General features: G+C 47.1%; 1 protein-coding gene across 13 annotated transcripts in view; it reads left to right on the forward strand.

Moving 5' to 3' along the window:
* The window catches only part of MICAL2 (microtubule associated monooxygenase, calponin and LIM domain containing 2), a 153,403-nt gene that overhangs the window by 14,640 nt on the left and 115,217 nt on the right, over window positions 1–23,546 (forward strand). For 6 of the 13 annotated variants that reach the window (XR_004026024.1, XM_030794534.1, XM_030794537.1 and 3 more), the window contains exon 2: window positions 13,010–13,080. The exons of 3 other annotated variants lie outside the window; for them this stretch is intronic. The gene's annotated coding sequence lies outside the window, so the exon portion shown is untranslated. Of the gene's footprint in view, window positions 1–13,009; window positions 13,085–23,546 lie in introns of all 13 variants that reach the window. 4 more of the 13 variants (XM_030794535.1, XM_030794541.1, XM_030794539.1 and 1 more) reach the window with 1 other exon arrangement.

Consider the following 23,546-nt stretch of genomic DNA (forward strand, 5'->3'; position numbering starts at 1 on the left):
ACCCGCCAGAGCTCATCTCTGGCTAGCCTGGGATCTTTATCAGCAGCAGCCCAGCGGGGTCCATTTCCATGGTATCTCTATGCCTTAGTTCTTCCCTCCTCACCCATGTGTTCTCCAGAATATTTCTCTTTATTTCATGGGCTTTTCACACAGCTGTACATCTTTTTTTTGAGATGGAGTCTCGCTCTGTCACCCAGGCTGGAGTGCAGTGGCGTGATCTCGGCTCACTGCAACCTCCGCCTCCCGGGTTCAAGTGATTCTCCTGCCTTGACCTCCCGAGTAGCTGGGAATACAGGCATGCACCACCATGCCCTGCTAATTTTTTTGTATTTTTAGTAGAGACGGGGTTTCACCATGTTAGCCAGGATAGTCTCGATCTCCTGACCTCGTGATCTGCCCGCCTTGGCCTCCCAAATTGCTGGGATTACAGGCATGAGCCACTGCGCCCAGCATCTTTTTTTTGTTAGGTAGAGATACTCTATCTCTCTGCCCTGTCCCAAGTCTAGTCCTTTAAAAGATAAAACCTGGGTGCAGAGAAGTGTGTCTAGTCTGCTATCGGTTAATGTAAAGAAAAGGACACATATTTATATTTGTGTGTACATGCATAATCGTGGTCAGGAAACAGACACAAGCAACTAATAATAGTAGTGACCTGTTTTAGAGTGGGGACGTGGTAGGTAGATGGGGACAGGAGTAGGAGGGAAACTTTTTCTGAATACTTTTGTATTCTTTTGACTTTGGAATCCAGTGCAAGTATTTCCTATTCAGTTTTTTTTCTTTAAATAACAGATAATCTGGGATGCCTGATTGGCTAATGTGAACTGGTGAGGCCATGTGGAGTGAGTGACTCACCTGCTTGAGTCAGGGCTCTGCAGCCTCCTACCCACCTGGGCCTCAGCTCCTCAGGTGTAAAGCTGGCTGGTCCCAGCCCACTTACCTTGCAGAGGGGACACAGGAGGGCCCTCCTCCGGAGCCGGGCACAGGCCAGCACATGGAGGGTCTGCAGTAAACAGGGCCTCTCCCTCAGAAGTCATGTGGGATTTTAGGACCATTACAGTAAACTGTAATCTCGGTTTAGTGATAGCTGGGGCTAAAAGGGTGCACCTGAGCCTCATGTTGGTTTTCTGCTGTCAATCACTTAAAACTTACACCATGGTTTTTTCCTCTTGTGAACTCCAGTATTTAAGGAGATTGGAAGCTCTGAATGTCTGGGTTTGCCTGGAAGAAGTATGTACTTTCCTTTGCCAGACCTGAGATGCTTTACAAATCATCTCGTCTGCCCAGTGCAGTGGAGTGAGATTAGAATAGGTCTAACATCCTTTGAAAACATAGGCCCATGCTGAGGTTTGCAGGTAACCGAGATCACAGCTGGCTCTAAAGAAAAAAATGCAGCCTCTTGGGAGTGGCCAGTCCAGGTACCTATAATTGAGGAAGTGACCTGATAGGGGAGGTGACTTATTTACCCTGGGCAATTGAGAAGCATTTATTGAACACCTACTATGTGCCCTAGGCTCTGTGCTGTGGGGATGACAAGATGGATAAGGCTCAACTTCTCCTCCTAAAGTATTTACAGTGGGCTTGGGAAAGCAAGGCTTATGTGTGTAAAAAAAAAAAAAAAAATTAAGTAACAGGAGATTTTTGCAACAGTTCAGCTCAATCATAGAAGAAAAACCACAAGGTAGTTCATGACTAATGTCCATCTGCCTGGAGGAGGCAGCAGTGGGTGTGGGGAGTGTTTTCTGTGGGCTGGGGAGGGCCTGGAAAGCTTCCTGGAGGAGGGAGCGGAGGTGGCGGAAGCAGCAGCATTTGATCTGGATCCTGATGGGTAGTTGCAGTGCAGATGGATAAGCTGTGAGTAAGTAGAGAGCATCTCTAGTGGGTGTTGAGGCCAGGAGAAATGGGGAATTGCCTGCTTTGAAGGTGGGCAGAGGGAAATGAGGCTAGGCAGGTGAGTTTAGGACAGATGCAAAGAGGCTTTAATGAGAGAGAGATTGAGTTGGAGTGTGTTTACCTTCAGAACAGGGATGGGAGCATGAAGGCCCAGGGTCTCACAGGGAACTCTTGTAAATCTCAGGAAAATAGGCAAGAAAGGGTCTAGCTCCCAGACATTTCAGTCTAGGCATCTGTAGCCTCCAGGAGGCTGGAGGCATGCTAGCCATTCTTTCACCATTGCTCTATGGGGACATTTTCTTCCTAGGCATTTTACATGTCTGCTCATTCATTCATCGGCAGGTATTTATGAGCTCTTACTCTGTGACAGGCACTGTTCTAGGTGCTGGGTTGCAGCAGGGAAAATAACAAAACAAGATAACATCCATTGCCACATTCCCTGAAGGGGAGAGGGACAATAAACAAGTGAGCTAAATGCGTGGGAGGCCAGGTGATGAGAGGTAGGGTGGAGAAAATCAAAGCAGGGAAGGAGATGGTGTGTGCTGCATGGAGAGGGGAGCAGCTGAGGGAGGGCTATAATTTTAAACAGAGTGGTTAGGGAAGGTTTCACTGACTCACCCTGTCACTGGGACTTTGGGACCACAGGGAAGGAGGCAAGGCCAGATCCTACTGCGATCTTGAGCCCACAGTTGATCCTCTTTGACCTGTTGGGGGTCTTTGACTAGGCAGTAGGGAGTCTTTGAGTGCTCTTGAGCAGAGGAGTGACATGTGTGGGGAGATCTCCCTAGTGGCTTTGTAGGGGATAGGATATTGGTGGCTGGGACAGGGGAGCAGAGATTCAGGAGGAGATGACCACTGTAGACTAAAAAGTCTCCTCATTTGACACTTTCCTCACTGTGCTGCAAGCTCCACATCTGTAAAATGGAGATAAAATGGTACTTACCATTTTAGGCACGTTTTCAAGAGGATGAAGTGGGTTACTGAATGTAGAATACTCAGACTAGCACCTGACATATAATAAGTGCCTAAAAATGTTGTCTTGCTCTACTGTCTGTCCCTCTGTCTGTATATACGTATGTGTGTGTAAAATTGATGTGTTGGGGACATCCTTTCTTGTCCTAAAGCCAAGTCAAATGAAGAAAATAATGGTACTTTTCAGGATTAAATGAGATCATCCATGTTGTGGGTCTAGGTTAGTGGCAGATGAAAACTAGGTGAATACTAGTTAAAAGTACTACTGTTACTACCAGATCTTACCTTGAAGAAAATGATTTTGCAATGGAAATCCTTTGTAAAGTCTTCCTATTTAACAGTTATTTATCAAGACTGCAACATGCCAGGTGCTGCACTAGACATATCCCATTTCATCTTTGCAATAACTGCCCAAGATAATAAGTGTTGACCACATCTAACAGATGAGGAAGCAGAGGCCCTGAACTAAGACTTGACAAGGTCACACAGCTGGTAAATGGCAGAGCTGGGATTAATCCGTGAGTAGTCCATTGTGTAAATGTAAACATTGACATATAGGTTCTCATATCAGTCTCCCTTGGTATTAGGTACGCACAAAGAGGTGCAGGGAGAGCAGAGGCGTAGCCAATTTCCAGGACAGATCGGGGCAGTGTGAATGTAGTGGGGAAAGCATGGGTAGCAGACACTGTGGGTGAAACAGTACCTTTCTTCAATGACTCAGCCCTGCAGGCCTTATCAGAGCCTTTCAGCCAGCCTCTCAGAGTTTATCTGAAACTCATTTTGGTTTCCCAAAAGGAGCAGAGCCTGACAGGTTCAAATCCTGGCTCCAGCACTTACCAGCCATGTAAGTCCAAGATAGAAGTCAATTTCCTTGTGTCTCAGTTTTGTCATCTGCAAACTTGCTTCATAGGGTTGTTATGAGAATATCAGAGAAGCTATGTCAACACTTAGAACAGTGCCTGGCCCATAGCAAGCACTCTGAAAGAGTTATTATTATGTTAACAATTCTTATATTATTTTTATATTATAATATTATTGTAAGCGCCTTCTTAATCTGTGAAGTCAGAGTAGAATGTCCCATCCTCTCTGCAGGATCATTCTGTAACACATTCTGTTTTGCCTTATTATATAGATGTGGGTGTAGGTCTCCCCTTTACAAGACTATGAATAGAATTCAATCAGCATCTTTCTAAAATCCCTGAAGACTTGTGCCTTGTCCTAGAAGCTGTCAATAGAGATTTGCGCCAAAAGAAGTGATTCTTGGTTTTCTTTTACCCTTCAAGCCACATATTCTGACCTGAAGACCCCACCTCCCAGGATGTGGAAAATGTCTGATATTTCCAAGAGTGCTTTACAGTTTGTCAAACACAATCCCATTCATATTTCATTTGGTCTTCAGGGTTACCCTCTGGTTACTGGGTACTGTCCCCATTGAACAGGTCGGGAGACTGAGGCTCTGCAGGGTTGAATAATTTGCTCTAAGACTCGCAGATGGAAGGTAATAAAACACGCACCCTCCTTCCTATCCCAGAAAGCTTTGTTCTGGAGTTTCAGATTGATTCTTCCCCTAAAGGCATTCATCATTTCCCCCTTAGCCCTTTTCCTAAAGAGGATGGGGAGGAGGTCATGTGGTGACCAGCCGACCTTTATACAATTCTACTCTCTTTCTTCTTCTTCTTCTTCTTTTTTTTTTTTTTTTTTTTTTTTTGGTGGTCCTCAATTACATGGACAGGTTTTCATTTGTTTTTCTCTTAATTTTATGATACATTTATTTATATGAGACAGGGTCTCACTCTGTCACCCAGGCTGGAGTGCAGTGGTGGGATCACAGCTCACTGCAGCCTCGACCTCCTGGGCCCATATGATCCTCCCAGCTCTGCCTCTGGAGTAGCTGGGACTTCAGGTGCACGCCACCATGCCTGGCTAATTTTTTCTTTTGTTTTTAGTTGAGACAGGGTCTCCCTATGTTGCCCAGGCTGGTCTCAAACTCCCGGACTCTAAGTTATCCTTCCATCTTGACCTCCCAAAGTGCTGGGATTACAGGCATGAGCCACTGTGCCCAGGCTATACAATTCTACTTTCACCCTTTGTTCCCAGGTCTTGTTACTCCCGAACTAAGCGCATGGTGACGGCTTTGAGCAGAGCTGATTATTGGAGTTGCTCAAATCATCCCTGCTCCATTTTCCCTTCTCTGTGGATCTGAGCTCTGGGCTGGGACTCAGCATTTGGAACTTGGTGGGGGAGTGGGAGACAATGGGGGAGAGCATTGTAGCTTTAAGCATTTGCAGTGCCTGAGTATGAAATTGTCCTGAGCATAAATGTGCCGTGAGGGACCCTGCAACTGAAGGTGGAGGAGGCAAGAGGAGGAGTAGGTGCTGAGATGTGGAGCCCAGAATCACTGCCTGGAGCCTGGCCAGGGGCCTGCAGGGGGCTGAATCAGAGGCCACAGGGCAGAGGGATGGGATGGGGAGTACTCACTCCCTGAGAGACAAACAGGCAAATGATCCTTCTAGCCAAGGTGGGACTAAATCCAGGGCTCAAAGTCAGCCCTTTATTCAGACTTGTTAAACTCCCTGGAGTTGTTCCTTAAGCAGAAGAATCTCCTGTTTAGCTCAGTCCAACAAAAGTTTATTGAGGAAGTACCTACAGTGTCCCAGCAGGCATGAGGAATACAAAGTCCAGCAAGACAGGGACCCTGCCACAAGGGGCTCAGGTCTTACAACCTCGGCTTTACCTGTGCCTGCTCCTCCCTCCTGCCAACTTTGAATGCTTGGGCAGAGGCTCTGAGGGTGGTGCTTCTTAAGTGCACATGGCAGCATTTTAGCTTCCTGGCACTCCAGCACTTGGGCTAGAATTAAGGCCTGGCAGGTCTGCAGAGAAGCACAGACTGGGAATTGGCAAACACACCTGCTTATGGAGGCGGACCCTGATCCTGCTGCAGGAAGAGAGAGGTTTCTGGGCTTTGGCATCTGGAACTGCTTCTCAGTTCCCTCTGTGATGGTCGTGTGACTGGAGGAGCAGAGGTAGGAGGGCCTCTGGGTTGCAGGTGAGAAAGATCCCAGTAGAATTGCCCCAAGGTAGTGGCTCAGGCTGCCCATCCTTCAGTCAGACCAGCTACCCCTTCTCATCCTCCAAGCTGGCTGGTCTCCTCTCCTCTGCACCTGGGCCATCCCTGGCCCCAATTCTTTGCTTTGGTTCTTCGGCACTTTCCTTCTTCTCTGCCTTTTCAACACCCTCATCTCCCAAGTCTGGATTCAGCCCTGCTGTCTTCAGAAAGGCTTCCTAAACCCTCTCAGACCCAGTTCCCCCTCCTTTCTCCATATGCTTGCTGGGCAGAGAATCAACAGCCCCCAGTTCAGCATTTACCTGTTTCCTGGGAGTTCTTTCTCACCCTCTCTGCTTCCTGAAGGGGAGGCAGGGAACATGTTTTGTGCACCCAGCATGTTCCAGGCAGTTGCATGGAGGCTGGGTATGTCCTAGCTCATTTTTTATGAGCTGTGTGACTTTGGGTAAGTGTTTTCATTTCTCTGAGTCTCATTTTCTCATGTGAGATTGAGGATGTGATGCCTACTCAGAGGGAAGTTGTAAGAACTGGATGGAATAATCCATGCAAAGCACTTTGCACACAGGTCCAGGCTCATAGTAAATGGCTAACATATGGCAGCTTTTGTTATTCTCTGATAGGTATTATCTCATTGAATCCTCACCCTAGCTTTATAAGGTAGACATCCTTCCACAAAGGGGAGCAAATGAGCCTTAGGGCTGAAATGACTTGCTTGAGGTCGCACAACAGACAGGCAGCAAGGCAGGGATCCAAGCGTAGGGGTGGGCTGCTCTGAGGCAACACCCATCCTTCTACCACCTCTGCTTCCTGAGTCCCAGCCCGTTTCCCATGCTTTTTAGTGTTCCTCGCAGTCCCAGCCAGGGCACTCAGCAAATGCTGGTTGAATAATCTTTCCTGGCTGGTTTAAGGGAAACCAGGTTTGCAGCGGGAGCGCAGGAAATGCGACCCCTTGAACATTCCACTCTCTTTCAGATTTCTATCTGGTCCAAGTTGCCCATGGATCCCTGCTAATGTACTGCATGCCACTCCAACACCAGGCAGTGCTATGCTGTGTGGCACCATATCTCACCCAGGAGTGAAACCAAATCATGCCCTCAGGGAAAATGAGCCGGTTCCTTTTTATTTTTTAAACAGCAGAGAATAAAGTTATGAAAAGAAAAAGAAAAGTAAGGGAAATACCTGCCTGGATAATCCCCCATGACTAGGGCAACCACTTTCTGAAGCTGGCAGCTGGAAAACAAAGAGAATAGCCATTAGCTGCCAGCTGGGCACTGGGCGGTGTGGCATTATGAAGCCTGTGTCCTGTGAGGGTCAGCAGGCGAGGCTTCCTGCTTGGGATGGCTTATTGATCTTCCCTATACCCACAGATAGAGCCAAGACCCTGCCAAGGGCTTTTCTTCTTGACATGATTGTGGTCAGGAAGATTTTCTTGTCATTCCAGATCATAGTTCCCAGTTTAATTCTCTAGCAGATGCTAGAAGCTACCACTCCCATCTTGGCTGTGTCTTCTTTTGTACCAACTGATGCTTGTGTCTTTACTCCTTACTCCACTGGTTATTTAGTTTATGCCCATGCAGACCTTCGTGCTGGGTTCCCTGGGGCTTGTGGAAGAAGGCGCTTGCCTGTGCTCATTTGTGTGTTCATCTCATGGCCCATGCTTCAGGAAACGTGGGCCGTTGTCAGCATATTTTGCTTCTTAGTTTTTGATACCAGGCCATGGATTTTTTTTCTGTTTCTTTATATTTTGTATTATTTATTTTATTTTTGAGAAAGAGTCTTGCTCTGTCACCCAGGCTGGAGTGCAGTGGCACCATCTTGGCTCACTGCAGCTTCTGTCTCCTGGGTTCAAGCGGTTCTTGTGCCTCAGCTTCCCGAGTAGCTGTGATTACAGGCATGTGCCACCACACCTGGCTAATTTTTGTATTTTTAGTAGAGATGAGGTTTCACCACGTTGGCCAGCTGGTCTTGAACTCCTGACCTCAAGCGATCTGCCTGCCTTGGGCTCCAAAAGTGCTGGGATTACAGGTGTGAGCCACTGTGCCTGGCCATTTTTTCCATTTAAAACCCTTTAAAAACACACCTGAAGGTGCAGCTTCCTTTCCTGAAGGGAATTAAAACCATGCTATTAGTAGGCATAGGATATGGGAATAGATCATCTTTGGGTGCTGGTCCAGAAAGTAGTGAGTAAGTGAGACAAGCAAAGATAATATTGTTTAGCACAACGCTATGTGTCAGGCACTATAGTTGTCCCTATTAAGTCAGAATCTCTTGGGACAGGTGACTGAGAAAAAAAACAAAAGTAAAACAAAAAACATGCAAAGGAGATGATGTTTTACAGCCTGTTGGCTGGTTATCAGGCATAGGCAAATCTTGCCCTCAAGAGCAGGAAACCCACTGATACATGCCATCCAGTAAAATCACACTAGAGCTCTTTGAGATTGAAATAACTAAGGTCTCGAAAAGGAAACTTGCCCAAGGATGCACCTGAGCTGTCAAGATACTGCCTCTCCTGTGTGTGTCTCAGGGCGGCCCTTTCCTCTGAGTAGTTATGAATACAGGAGCAGCAGGACATTGCCATCACCTCTGAGGGATCTGAGCACAGATGTGAGTGACAGCAGAAATGGGCTGTGTGAGGAAAAGACCTCAGGCTCCATTGAAATCAGAGTGTACTCAGGAGGTGGCGTGCATTGGGTGAAACAGGCATGAGGCACTAGTGGCATGACCTTGGCGAGTTAGTTATTGACCTTTATGAGCCTCAGTTTCTTCACCTGGAAAATGGGTTGGATGATCATCCAGTTCCCAGTGTTTCACTGAAGGTTAGACAAGATCATACAACTCAACGAGTGTGACCAACAGTGCATGGCACATTTAAGTACTCAAACAAGGCAAGTTTTCTTCTCTTATCCATGCTCCCCGCTTTCTCCCTTACTTCCTCTTTTAAAAGGAGTTGTTTAAAATAGCTATCTGGATTTTTTTTTCTGCACCACTTCAAAGTCAATGAAAATCGGCTTTAGCTTCCTTCTTTCTCTTCTTCCCCTCTCATAACGGGCATGGCCCCAGGGTTGGATCTGAGTCTCCGTTCTCAACCAGGAAGCACAGGGCTGGGCTGCTCACTGTTGGTTTTGGTACCTTCTTCTCCCAGGAAGGGCCCTGGTCCAGGGGCTTGCAGTGGCCTCCCCTCACTTCAGTCTGTAGATACCTTGCTGTACATATTTGCTCTCCCTTGGCTGCCTGCGTCTCACTGGGTGTGCAGCTGGGTCTCACTGGGTGGGATTTGGTGATGATAAAGCAGGCACTTGTTGAAGGCTGTTATTACTTGGGAGTTTTTTGGTTTCAAGGCACGGGAACCAAACTTGAATGAGTTTAAGTAAAGATGGGATGCATAGCTCATGCCTCTCCTACCAGCACTTTGGGAGGCTGAGGCTGGAGGAGCGCTCAAGGCCAGCAGTTCAAGATCAGCATAGTCAACACAGCAAGGGCTTGTCTCTACAAAAGAAATTAAATTAAAAAGGATACATTGGAAGGTTTCAAGGAGGCTCAAAGATTCAAAAGAGGTACGGAAGAATCAAGCCCCAGGAAGACAGCATGTGACCTCCAGCATCACCAGACCAGAGTCCCCTGTTCAGTGCACTATGATTGCAGGTAGCTCCCAGCTGACCCCACACAGGCCTGCTGCCAACCTAAGAGGACCAGGCCTTCTGCAGGGGTTTTCAGGTTGGAATTTGGCCTGGCCTGGAGCATGTGCACACCCCTTGTACCATTGCTAAGGAGAAAAGATATTCCCATGAGCCCAGCTTGAGTCCTATACCCTCCTTTTTGGCTGGAGAGTGGGAGATGGGGTGGAGTCTGTTATCAGGAGAAAGAGAGAGAGAGAAGAACACTAGTAACATTAATAATTAAGTATAATACTTTTCTTGAGCTACTTTATGCAAGACACATTCTAAGCTCTTTACCTGCATAACTCATTTAATCTTCACAGTCAACCCATTTTACATACCAGGAAACTGAGGTAGAAAGAGGTTAAGCAATTTGCCCAAAGTCACATAGCTAGTTAGGAGGAGAGCTGGAATTGAACCCAAGCAGAGGGCTCCAGAAGTGATGTTACCCACCCACTCTGATGCAGACAAAAACAGACATCACCTCCAAGCACCTGCTCTGAGCAAGCAATGGGCTAAGTCCTTTATAGCATTATCTCATTTAATCTGCAGAGAAGCCCTATGAAGTGGGTACTAACATCATCCACATTTTAAAATAAGAAATTGAGGCTCACAGAGATGATGTGATTTGCCTAGGGCCACCCAACTAATTTAAAGTGACAGAGCTGGGATAGGACCCTTGGTTTGCCTGATCGTAGGGCCCAAGTTCTTAACTGCCTCACTGGGTAGCCTGCGCATTTAGACACTTCTCTTCCTCTGTCTGAAGCTCCCCTGGTTTGGCTCAGCACCTGAGTCTTTGTCCACAGTCTGGAGAGGGGCTGGGATGTGGAGACCCCTACCTGCTGCATGCTGCTGAGGGGTCGGCTGTGAGGTTTGAGCTGGTTTTGATATATCTCACACTGACCTAAACCAGATGGTTCTTGAACAAGTCTTTAGTGCATTTAAACTCTGAGTTTATTCATTTCTTCATTCAACAAATATTTACTGAGTGCCTAGAGGCTCCAGGCCCTGTCCAAGTGCTGGGGTCCCTCAGGGAAGAGCTTAGACTCAGAAAACATCCAAGAGGAAGGTTCCCGGAGTTCCTGTCACTTGGGCCTGTCATGTCCCACTCAACCTCACAGGAAACCTTCCCTGTATCACCCAAATCAGGCCCACGAGGGACCAGAGACCTCGTGCTTCTTTGCTTGCCACTGGCCTGATGGCAAGTCCAAGGAGAGACAGCATTTCTTCATTCTGGTTGATTACAAAGGAAAATATAGTGTCAGGGAATGAGCATGGGTGTGGACTCAGGCCAGCTCCATCGGGAGTCCTAGGGCTGCTGTGGTCTCTGCTAATCGAGACTTTGGGTGTGGCACTTTGCTGTGCCATGCCTCAGTTTCCCCCTCTGTAATGATACTGTACTACCTGTCTTACAGGGTTGCTGGGAGGATTAGCTGAGGTAGCAGTGTTAACTACCCAGGGCAATACCTATACACAGGTTAATCCCTCCCTCTTATAACAACTAAGTAGTTTTGTCGGTATCTCTAAAAGTCAGGGTACCTGGAGGGGGGCAGCTGAATGGGGTCCTAGGTGAGGAAATCACCAATTGTATCAAGCTCCTCATTTTACAGATGAGGGAACAGAGGCCCTGACCCTCAAAGGCCAGAAAGTATTGGGCTCTAGGACCTTCTAATTTGTTGGTGTTACAGGGAACTCAAAGTGTATTTGGCTGTTGGTCAGACAAAGGGTACGATTTGGTCCTTTGAGTGGCTGGACACAGTGTGCCCAGGCCTCTGTGAGCATCTCACCAGTGGTCAGCCCTTGTAGCCTGGTCCAGTCATACCTGCCTCCAACCCACCATGAAGACAGCCTAAGCAGAACGTTAAAGAGCCCTGTGTCCCTGCTGCTGGTCTCTGTAATGCCCTAGGGTGGGTAGGGACTTCTGTTCCTGAGATCTAGAGAGCATGGTGGGGTCCCTGGCTTCTGAAACTCTGGTTGGACCAATGATGGAATTCTGTACCAGGATGTCCAGCTCCCCACCCATGGCTCCCAGAAGCTCCCCTTGAGAAGCAGGGGGCAGACAAGTCAAGGCCTCTAGCCACTCTGACTTCTGGCTGGAAGCAGCAGCACAGAGCCTGCAGCACAGGCTGATAGAATGTGGCCCAGGCAGGCCGGCCTGTTTGTCAGCTGGCACAGGCCCTGAGGGGTGTGGACTTGGTAACGATGATGACAGGCGGGTAGGGCTGCTGCTTTTGCCCAGGTGGCCGCCCTTAGAGCTTGCCAGGTTCGCCTGGTGTGTGGGCCCACCAGGGCTACAATCAGAGTTGATGTCCAGTACACCTTCCCCTCAGCTTGGTGGGAAAGACCAGGAGCATGGGGGGCAGGCAGTCCTGGGCTCCAGTCCTGCCTTGCTGTGGGGCCTTGGCAAGTGCCGTCTGTTCTGTAAGCCTCTGTTTGCTGTCTGTGAGGAGCCACTGAGATAAAGCAGGTCTAGTTTCCACCCTTGATGGTTCCATGTGTGACCAGTACACAGCACTTCATAGGCTCTCTCCCATTAACAGGCTGAGAATTCTGAACAGTGAGTCCCATCTCCCAGCACTCTAACGATGTGTGCTCTTCGTGTGCTAGAGAGAGAGAGAGAGAAAGAGAGTGGAGGGGCACCACTCTGTTGAGCAAAGTGTGCGTATACCTCCCTGGAGTATGAATATTGCCTCTTATAGATGTCAAATTTCACACCTGTGTTAGTTTTTGTCCCTTTGAGGTTACCTCTTAAATATTTTGATTTATTGTTTAATGTGGAAGTAAATCATTAGAAATATTTTGTAACTCTGGGCGTCATTAGAAATATTTTGTAACTCTGGGCGTCGTTTTCCAAACAGGTATAGAGGCATTTTCTACAGAAGCAATAGGATGTCATGAAATAATGTGAGTCGTCACTGGAAGCCAAGAGAAAAATTGGTTTAGGAAACTCAGCCATGACCAGCTGGTGCACTTTCTTAACTCCCTAGTTTACTCAGTGTTAGAAAATTTGACCCGTTTCACACTGCAGACTTGTTATCAAGTTTTAAACCTGCTTGATTTACTTTGATTGTGTCTCACACTTAGAAATTCTGACACTTTCTGTTTTTACTAGAGCAGCGAATAAAGCATTGTTTTCCGGATCCTTCCTACTCTTCAGCAAAGTCTTTGTGTAGAGATCTCATAAGCCCTCAGGGTGCCCTGACTGCAGCCAACAATAGAATTTGTTTAGCCATCTTGCTATTCCTTTCTTCACGTGCAAAACTTGTTGGAGGCCAGGGAGAGATTCTCTGTCCATTTCCTCCTGCTGGGTGAAGTGTCCCACAAGGCAAAGTGCACAAGCATGTGTGACCTCTTGGAGGAGACTAGAAAGGAGGCGTAAGCTAAGATGATGTCACTGACATTAATTGTTGGGCTCTTGTTTTTAAAGGAACATGGCAACCCGTGTGTGTCTCATCCCAGAAAGAGAAGACTTTAACCACTGTGATGCCTGAGAATCCAGTGAGTAAGTCACAGTGCTGGATCTTGTTTACCATGGAGTAGCTCCTGGGGGCTGGTCCTAGGCTTAGGAAAGCGTGGGATGTTCCCACCATCCTGGGGCAGCTTGCCGTGCCCAGGGTGCGCTGTTCCCTCTGAGTCAGCACCACCTCCTCTGCACTCCCCTAGCGCTGTGTTCATGCCTCAGATACACCACTGAGTTAAGGTTTGTTCACCTGCTTGTCCCACCTACTGGCTGTGGGAGCCTCGAGGGCAAGGAACCAGACTCCAGCCTTCCTGTCTGAGCCAGGCAGCAATTCCCGGCAGGCACAGTACCAGGCACATCACAGGTGACCAACAGCTGTTTGTGGACTCAAGAAGTCTTAACCCTGAGGTTTGATCAGGGCTTTATGGTCCACAAAGCTTCATCATAGACAGTGTCCTATGGGAACCTTTGTGCCCTGGGTGGGGTGGTCATATTATCCTTGTTTATTTTATAGACATGGAGGCTGGGGTCTGAGGAGTCAGATAGCCTGCCACAGGTGGTAGGCTAATAAGTGCCCAGGACTCACAATTTCTGTGTCCCAGGCTAGCCTGGTTTCTGTAACCTTATAATTAGAAAGGTTGTTTAGAGTAAACCCCTCATTGCCAAACAGGGAGACTGAGGCCTGGCCTGAAGATACTTTCTCAAGGTGACAGGACTCACTGGTGTCCAATGGAGAATAGAAACGCAGGCCCTGGACTTCCTGTCTGGCGTTTTGGCACCCCTCCTCCTGCTCCTGTATTCAGCAATCAGAGAACAATTTGGGACCATAAATCTGTGTTTACAGGAGGGTGAAGAACTTACAGAAAGCCATGAGTTAGAGGGAACATAGGGATGAATAAAACTCTCCCTTCTCTCCGGGAGCTTCCCTGGACATGTGAGCCTTGGCAGGGCCTTGAAGAGGCTCAGTTTAGTTGTGGGAGGAGGGAGGATGAAGGTGAGGGTGAGGGGAGAGCATCAGGGCCCAATCCAAGAAGCTGGGGCATGGGTGGAGGCCCCGGCAGAGGGGCAGCTGGCGTGCGTGTCAGGGCATTTGGCAGCTGGCCTGGTGGGTGCTGAGGGATCACATGGGGTGAGGAGTCCACGGGAGTCCTGAATGGCAGGATGACAAGGGGTTGACTGGACCTCAGGGAAAGCTGCTCCAGGAGTTCTCATTCTTAGTATCTGGGGAAAGACCCAGGCAAAGAGCTGATTGGCCAGTCTGCCACAGCCTGAGAAACTGTCCCCTCTCTGGAGAAACAGAATACAGAGTTTGTCTACAGGGGAGGGTCGGGCAATGAACAGCGAATTCCAATGTTGTCTGAAATGTGTGGGGAGGGGAGTGTGAGCAATTCTGGCTGGCTCAATCCTATTGCCCTCAAATGAATTTTTGTTTTGTTCTGTTTCTGATTGAACACATGTGCTGTTGTTCTCTCTTCCCCTTGGAATCTTGGGTCCCTCCTGGCTCATCCATTCAATCCAGGCTTGACCCAGGGCCAGGTGGGTCCTGGCTACTCTTCTGCGTTCATTCCACCTTTTCTTGCAACTTCCTGGACTTGAGGACTGGGACTGACTGCCAGCTTCATCTCCATTGGCAGGGTGAAACATAAAATTTCCCCAAATTACAGAGAATGGGATGCTTGCCAAATAGGTACCTTGGATTATTTTCCAAAGCATTCCCAAATTATACACTTCTCTAGGGCAGGGGAAGTGTGTCATGTTGTATCATTATTGTTTACACTTCATATTTCTTTGCACTTTATGTTTTATAAAGGTCATTTCATCTTCATGATCAAGCAGGTGGACTTCTCCCATTTTACAGATGAGAAATTTGCCTTAGGCAGGCTGTAACCTGCCCAAGGCAATGCAGCTGTCTAAGGGCTGAGCTGGGACACGGCCCAGTCCTACTGTTTATAAATTCCATGATGTCTCTCCTCTGCTAAACTCCAACCATAGTAAATCCCTGGAGGGCCTGAGACATAAGAGGAGCTCAATAAACGCTTGTGGAATGAGTGAACTTTGGCTCTTTTTTTTTTTTTGGCCACTCTTAACCATAAGTGGACCCTCTTTGGCAGCAAAGAGAACACTACCCTGTGGAATATTTGAGTTTCTTGCCATGATAAGGAACTGGTGAGCTCTCTTCTCACCCAGCCTTACCTCTGGGAACTAGGTCATGCACACTGAATAATTAATTCCTTGACTTTTACTCGGAGCTTCCTCCTCCTGATGTTGAGATGCTATGTTAGACATTGATCTATGAGAGGTCCTTGGCAGAAGCAGATCCTACTGTTTGTTGTCACAGACCTTCAGTGACCCATCTAATTGCCCATGAATAATACCTGTGGCCTAAACAGGTCAGCCTTCCAGGCAGTTCACTCATCTTCTCCTTCTACCCTTCCCCCACCAACCTTCTCTAGACTGAGGAAGAGGGACAGGTATGTATTATCTTAGGTATGCAGGGTTCTGTAGGGTCAGGGGAGCCTACCTCTTCCTTCTCACTGACCTCTGAAGTTTTCCATATTTTGTGGCAAGGGCTGGAGAAACAACAAGAAAACCATGTCAAGATGGGAAAAAATTCATGGGCTCCGGGAGGCAGTTATCAAAATATCTGCTGGGTCTGCTCTTTCCCTAAGTGACACTTGGGTCATCTTTCTTAGAGTCTGCAAGGGATCCAGCTGGCCTCGTTAGACTCTTGAGGTCAACAGAATAGAGTAGAAATAAGAGTGGGCTGAGACCAAGAGACCCATGTTCTAGTGTTGGCTGTCCACAGCTTAGCTATGTGGCCTTGGGCAAGTCACAGAACCTCAGCTGCCTTCAGATTTCTTATTCGGGAATTCAGGGAGGGTGGAGGTTTGGTGGTATCTCAAAGAAATCTCCTTGACTTCTGTGGTCCTGGTCCTCAGTGCCTCTCTCAGTTTGTCCTTGTGATTAGCACTGTCTTCTCCTCCAGGTCACCTCCTCCTCATGCGGTCAGAGCTTGCTTCTGTAAGCACTTTCATCCTGAGCTTTGTAGCTTTGCCATCTCTCCCCTGCGCCACCCTGAGTTATGCCAGAGTGCAGAAAAGAACTCCCTGTTGTTGCCCCACTCTTCTGCCAAGCAGTATGGGAGAAAACTGTAACCTTGTAAGATTCTTAGAGATCTAAGGAGTGAAAGTTTGTTGGTATCAGAGGAAAATGGGATTAAAAGTTGTTGGGATTTTCAAGTCCTTGATGCCCCAGGGTATCTGGATTGTACTGAATTGTTTGATCAGAGGGTAGTCAATATGTTCTTAAGAATATGGCCCCAAGTTGGCCAACCCTTGTGATCAGGGGTGACCAGACACTTTGGAGAAATAAAGGGAATAGCATTGGTAGAAAGGTGCTCAGTGAGAGATGAGAGATACCTCAGATGGACAACCAATATGAAAAGAGGAAAGGCTAGGGAGGGTGGATTTGTCTCTAACATTTACAACTGTAAAGTATTAAAGCTGAAAAGAACTACAGATCCTTTAATCCGCTTCTCCCATTTATTAGTAAAGAAACTGAGGCCCAGAAACATGACTCAAGCACACCCATAGAGCAAGCTGGTGGTAGAAGTGAGACAGAATCTAAGTCTCCTGATTCCCAGCAAGTGGCTCTCTCTGCAGTTCCATGTTGCCTCCTTATGTGGGTTCAGCCACTGTGCCTTCCTCTTTTCCCCTCGACCCTGCACTTGAATGTCTAAGGTGTTAGCAGGGTCCCCACTGCTCCTACCTCATTGTTTATCAAGGCCTAATAAAACCTGGGTGCAACAGCATGGAGAGGTTGAGGCTTCTCATGTGCAGGCTGTTTTGATTTGTACTTAGTGACTTAACACTGTTGAGTTGCCATTATTCTGTTTTATGATGTGTCTTGGGGTGAAAGATTAATTCAAGACAGGAAATGAAGGCTGTAAGATGGCCCAGCCTTAGCAGGAGTAGCCTCTTGTGAGTTTGCCATTCAAATCAAAATCACATGAGCGTTGTTGCTAAGCCGGCCTTGTTGTGAGAACCTCCAGCAAAGGGCATGGATTACACTGTTGCTTGCTCTGAGAGGGGCTCTTTCGGTCAGAGGCTGGCCATCCCATCACTATGCTGATGGCACATAAACCAGAATGGAAACCACTCACTTTTTCTGTAGAACTCCATTTGGCCCAACACTTCCTGCTGAGCTCAAGGAAATGCATCTTGAGCACTTTGCATTGGGCAAGCACTAGGTTTACATATATGCCCTTGTTTTTCCTCATAGCAGCTCTCTGAGAGATAGGCATGGCTACCTGTTGTATTAAGGAGAAAACTGAGACAGTTACAGGTTAAATAACTTGTCCATGCCCACAAGGGCCAGGACTCAAACACAAGGTATCTGACCCTAAAGCCCTTCCTGGTTCCACATTTCACTTGGCTGTCTGCACACAGAAGGGAGGGCTGGGGAAAAATAGGCAAGGCATTGACTGAAGCGTCAAACATTTATTATGGGACTTCCAAATGCCAGGTCTTGGGCTTGGTTCTTGGGATGCAAAAGTGAGTAAGACCTAGTCCCTTTACTCCTAGGACTTGTGGCCTAGCCTGGTGGTGGGACAGATGTATATGATGACAGTCATAGCTCCCTTATCGTTCTGGAAGCACTGAGACGAGAGCAGCACACAGGGAAGACTGCACCAAGGAGGGGCTGTGAGACTTGGGTACTGAAGGATGATCAGGAGGTTGCCAGGCAGAAAAGGAGGCAGAGAGTTCTCCAAGGAAACTGGGTGGTGGTGTGAAAGGACCTGATTTGGTGTTTGGAAGTAAGGAGGAGTAGTGTGCATGCTTTTTTCTTAGCTGAGGGTGCAAGGAATGAGACATTCAGTTGAGAGATAAGCTCTGAAGTGGGAGAGGAGGGGAGTTCAGAAGTAGACTGTCAAGGACTTTGCAAAACACTTGCTGCTAGGTGAGATTCATTGAAAGAAAAATTAGCAGAGATCAGGAAAGCTTCTCTAAATATGAATTCTCCAGCTGTCTGATGGATGTTTCCATATAGAGAAAGGAACTTCTGCTAGGGGCTCATTTTCAGAGAGTTTGTGTCCGTTTTCTGTTTTTTGTGTCTCACACACCAATAGAAGTGATTATTGATGGGGCAAAGTGAATGGGGTAGGACGGGCCACACCAACAGTTCATATTTAAAATGTCTCAGATTCTTCTTGCCAGATAAGCTGATAGCAAACACCCTTGTGAGTTCCTGCGCAGACTGACTCTCCAGGGATCGTTCTGCATTCCAGACAGGGTCACACAATATTTCTGCAGGAGCTGGGGCTCTGGGGTGAGAAAGCTACTTAAAAATAAAGACCAACAAAAAATATAGTTGTTTTTAAGGGTGACATTTGCAAGGCAAAAGTATCCAGGAAGTAGATTATTTGTCATGAGGGTGAGCCAGAATTTTAAAAAATATCAGATCATTAGAGTGGAAAGAATAATGGCGGAGAGAGAGAGAGAGAGCTCCAGGAACTCTTGTCTTCTGGGTGTGGTTGTTCCTGCACACCCCCACTTTAATGAATACCTTGCTGAGGTCTGCCCCAGGAAATGAGTTTCAAAAATTGAACTTTGAGCCTGAATTGTCTTCTGTGGAGAGGAGCAGACCAATAAACCAGAGAGCGATTTGGAGTCTAAGACTTCTTGGTCTTGTATCAACGGTCCCTATCTGCTGCCTGTGGGTTTTGTATCTTTATGAGAAAAGAAAAAAAAATCTTTTTTGGAACAGTTGGGACTTATTTTAGTAAACATGTTTTTCAGAGCGTGAGCCCAAATACCAAGGAAAGAGTCCAATGTCTTTATTCAGCCAACAGAAATGTATTCATCAGGATGATGGGAGGCTATCTCCCTCCCACCAGGGAAAAGTCACTCGCGGGGCCATACCCTTGGGGCACCCCTCCTCTGGGGCTTCTGGATGTTGGAGTTTGGGGCTGGTGAGGGACATTTTGACCCCCTGAGTGGTCAAGGCCCTTTCTGGGCCCTGGAACCTATGATCCAGACTCTCTGAGCTCTCAGGAACGTGGCCTCTGAGTGTGGCCTGGAGAGGCAGCATTCTTCCCCGAGACTGTCCCATACAGGTCTGTGTTGCTCTCAATGTAGCAAATTGCTCACAACCATACATTGCAATGGTTCTGCAGCCTCCGAGCCGTTACCAAGTAGGCAAGTGTTATAGGACTTTCAAACCTCAATGCTCGTGCACCTAGTTCAGGGAGGCGAAATACAACCTGTCAGACCAATAACCTCCTCCAGTCAGTTCAGCTACAACCTGTCAGACCAATTACCTCCTCCAGTTAGTTCAGCAACTGAGTGTACATTAGGGACTGGTTCTACCCTGTCTTCTCAGACAGGCATTTCTGTATTTGCCATCTGTAACCTTACTTGGCTTTATAGACATCTGGGGAGAAGTTCCCGAGAGACTTCAGTTCCTCTGTATGGTAAAGGACTGGGTCAAAACTGTCCTGATCTTTCACTTCTGTTCAGATGTCTGAAATGCCTCCTGATAGCAGCATATTTTCTATGGGCAGAGAGCTCCTCTCAGGCTGCATCCTGATGAAGGAAGGAATCCTTTCTCAGAACTGTCTCATGTTGCCAGTTTCTGGTCTGTTCACTCGCCTGAGGTTGTACCTAAGAACTGTCGAGGTGGGTTCATGTAGCCCATTGCCTGGCACATGGTAATCAGTGTTGAATGAATGACCAGCAAGGAAATCCTTCTGTTTTCCAGCAGAACAAAGTGGAAGTGAACAGGCCTCAGACTATGTGGCCTGCATGCTATCAGGACCCAGCATGCACTTCAGAAAAGACCCCTTTGGTGTTTGGCACAAAGGAAGTTACCTGATAAAGGCATCTTCTAGACCGGGGCCTGGAAAGACAGATGATGGTTAATCCACATCACCTCAAGATGATGAGTCCTGTTTTCAGGGCTTAAAACAAACAAACATCAATAGCAACAATGAACTACTGGGAATGCGGGCCCTGGAGAAAGCAGAGGGAGTCATTCTGCTGGCAACCCCTGCATACCTAGCCAACCCCAGCTGGCCAAATGTCCTATGCTTGGACAGGTCTCCCAGGAACCTCATGATGGGGCTCTTCCTTTGTCATGCTGCCTCTCTGCAGCACAGGCAATTTTACATCTAAATCTTAGATCCTGACTTCCCAAGTGTGTTGACATTTTGGTAGGCTTTGAATAGCTCATTAGTTATTTCTGACTCAGGCAGGGGTCACCTGTCCGTGCAGGTGTATATAGCTGCTTATAAAGGCTGAATGCAGTGTATAGGCCCTTGTGCAGACTCTGGGGTGAGGGACATGGCCAGCTGGACTGCCAGTTGGGTGGACGGCCAAATGAAAGGCGTGCACAAGCATCTCAGAGGCCAGCAGACTACTGAGAGCCAGAAGGTGTTATTTGTGTTGTTAATAACATTAATGACAATGTAAACAACAAAGCTTCTGTAATTGTATATCAGGAAATTAATCCTGAAATTGGTGGTCTGTAATTCAAATGAAAAATTTAGAAATGGTGATATGTAGAAAGCTGAAACTGGATCCCTTCCTTACACCTTATACAAAAATTAATTCAAGATGGATTAAAGACTTACATGTTAGACCTAAAACCATAAAAACCCTAGAAGAAAACCTAGGCAATACCATTCAGGACATAGGCATGGGCAAGGACTTCATGTCTAAAACACCAAAAGCAATGGCAACAAAAGCCAAAATTGACAAACGGGATCTAATTAAACTAAAGAGCTTCTGCACAGCAAAAGAAACCACCATCAGAGTGAGCAGGCAACCTACAGAATGGGAGAAAATTTTCGCAACCTGCTCATCTGACAAAGGGCTAATATCCAGAATCTACAATGAACTCAAACAAATTTACAAGAAAAAAACAACCCCATCAAAAAGTGGGCAAAGGATATGAACAGACACTTCTCAAAAGAAGACATTTATGCAGACAACAGACACATGAAAACTGCTCATCATCACTGGCCATCAGAGAAATGCAAATCAAAACCACAACGAGATACCATCTCACACCTGTTAGAATGGCGATCATTAAAAAGTCAGGAAACAACAGGTGCTGGAGAGGATGTGGAGAAATAGGCACATTTTTACACTGTTGGTAGGACTGTAAACTAGTTCAACCATTGTGGAAGACAGTGTGGCGATTCCTCAAGGATCTAGAACTAGAAATACCATTTGACCCAGCCATCCCATTACTGGGTATATACCCAAAGGATTATAAGTCATGCTGCTATAAAGACACGTGCACACATATGTTTATTGCGGCACTATTCACAATAGCAAAGACTTGGAACCAAGCCAAATGTCCATCAATGATAGACTGGATTAAGAAAATGTGGCACATATACACCATGGAATACTATGCAGTCATAAAAAATGATGAGTTCATGTCCTTTGTAGGGACATGGATGAAGCTGGAAACCATCATTCTCAGCAAACTATCGCAAGGACAGAAAACCAAACACCGCATGTTCTCACTCATAGGTGGGAATTGAACAATAAGAACACATGGACACAGGAAGGGGAACATCACACACTGGGGCCTGTTGTGGGGTGGGGGGAGGGGGGAGGGATAGCATTAGGAGATATACCTAACGCAAATGACGAGTTAATGGGTGCAGCACACCAACATGGCTCATGTATACATATGTAACAAACCTGCACATTGTGCACATGTACCCTAGCTCTTAAAGTATAATAATAAAGAAAAAAGAGAGCAAAAAAAAAAAAAATTTAGAAATCTTTTAAGTGAACTCTAAAGGTGCTACCATGGAAGCAGTTCCATCCCTCCTGAGCCAGATTTCTATGGTAAGCATTCATTCATTCAACAAACATGTACTACCTACTGGGAGCAGGCACCATGTTGGCACTGGAATTACAAAGATGAAGATCAGTCAACAGCTCATCAATGAGTGAATTAGCTACAAAATACCATAATACAGAAAGCTGAATTATTTGAACCTTAAATATTGATTACCAACTGAGAACCCAGAGCTGGGGTGAATACTCTGGGAAATAGAAAATAAATTTAAAAACCTGCCTTTCCTTAAGGTTACACATTAAATTGTCCAGACAAGATTAATGCACAGAACACATGATAGGTTCAAGGCTAAAGGAAGAGCCAAATGGTGTGGTCTGTGACCTCTGTGTGGGAACTCTTTGTCTCCCCCATTTCTCAGAAGATGGAAAGAAGTGTTTTGTTCCCTTGGCATCCACAGCACCTAGCAAGGCCCTGGTCACAATGTACATTCTCAGTAAATTGAATGAATGGAATTGAATGTGGCTAGTGGTTCCCAAAGTTGGCTGATCAACAGAATTCCCTGGGGAGTTAAAAACATCTTTTCCTCTTGGACCTCAGGCTGCAGGGATTCTGTTCAGGAACAGGCCCAGGAAACTGAGTTTTCACAGACTTCCTGGGCGAATCTGCCCGACAGCCAGGTTTGGTGAGGTTAGGCATAGACTCTGAGTTAGAATAACACAGGTGGGTAAGGGATGGGGTGGTGGAGGGCTTCTGAACCTGAATGCTCCAGCCCATCCCTTAAGATCCTGACCTGGTGCCACCTTCTCAGGGAGCTTCTCTCAGGTGCTAAGTCACTCCATCTTCCAACTCTGCATCCACATGTCTTGGCACTCACCTCCCTGGCAGGTCTTACCAATAACTGTTAGTTTGTTTGGATTCCCTGAATAGACTGTGAAGCTCCTAGGGGGCACAGCTCATAGTAGGTTTTCAATCAGCACCATGGAGCTGACTGGGCTTCAGAGGATGGGCGAGGTTTGAGAAGTAAGGCAGAGACCTGATATGAGGGCAGCCACAGGATAAGCCTAAATGCCTTTGGGAATTGAGCCTAACAAGGAAGAGGGGGCTGCATGATGGTGGGTGGGAACCCACTGAGCCTGGCAGGAGGGTTTGGATTTGTACAAGGGCTGTAGGGAGCCCTGAGAGCTTTATGAACAGGATAAAGGTGAAGCTGCTGAGTTGGGAAGGGGGAGATCAGTGAGGAGGCCCATGGTGGCTCAGGTCAGAGCTGGCCAAGTCCTGGATGAAATGGCAGGGTTGTCGACAAAGGGCAGCCACACTCTAGCCACTACACACCCTGAATTGTGTGTGATACTCTTGATTTGATTGTATCTACCAGTGGTGGTTATTGAGCACCCACCATTGCCAGGGGCACGGGCACCAGGCCCTGGGGCTTGCAGCCTTCAGCTTCAGAGCGCACAGTCAGGTGAGGTAGGAGGGGCCACAAGTAGAGGTATGTGCAAAACCATCATACAAACTTCCCCAGAGTACAGTGTGGAAAAGGGGGCCCAGGGAGGGCAAAATAATGCTTCAAAGAAGAACAGTGCAGCTAAGGATGCAGCCCAGACAGGCGTCACTGTGTTTCATCCTGAAGTCACCCAATGGGTCAGGACTGTTATTATACCCATTTTATGGATGAAGAAACTGAGGT

The sequence above is a fragment of the Nomascus leucogenys genome, chromosome 15 (assembly GCF_006542625.1).
Source record: "Nomascus leucogenys isolate Asia chromosome 15, Asia_NLE_v1, whole genome shotgun sequence".
In the NCBI taxonomy this organism is placed as follows: domain Eukaryota; kingdom Metazoa; phylum Chordata; class Mammalia; order Primates; family Hylobatidae; genus Nomascus; species Nomascus leucogenys.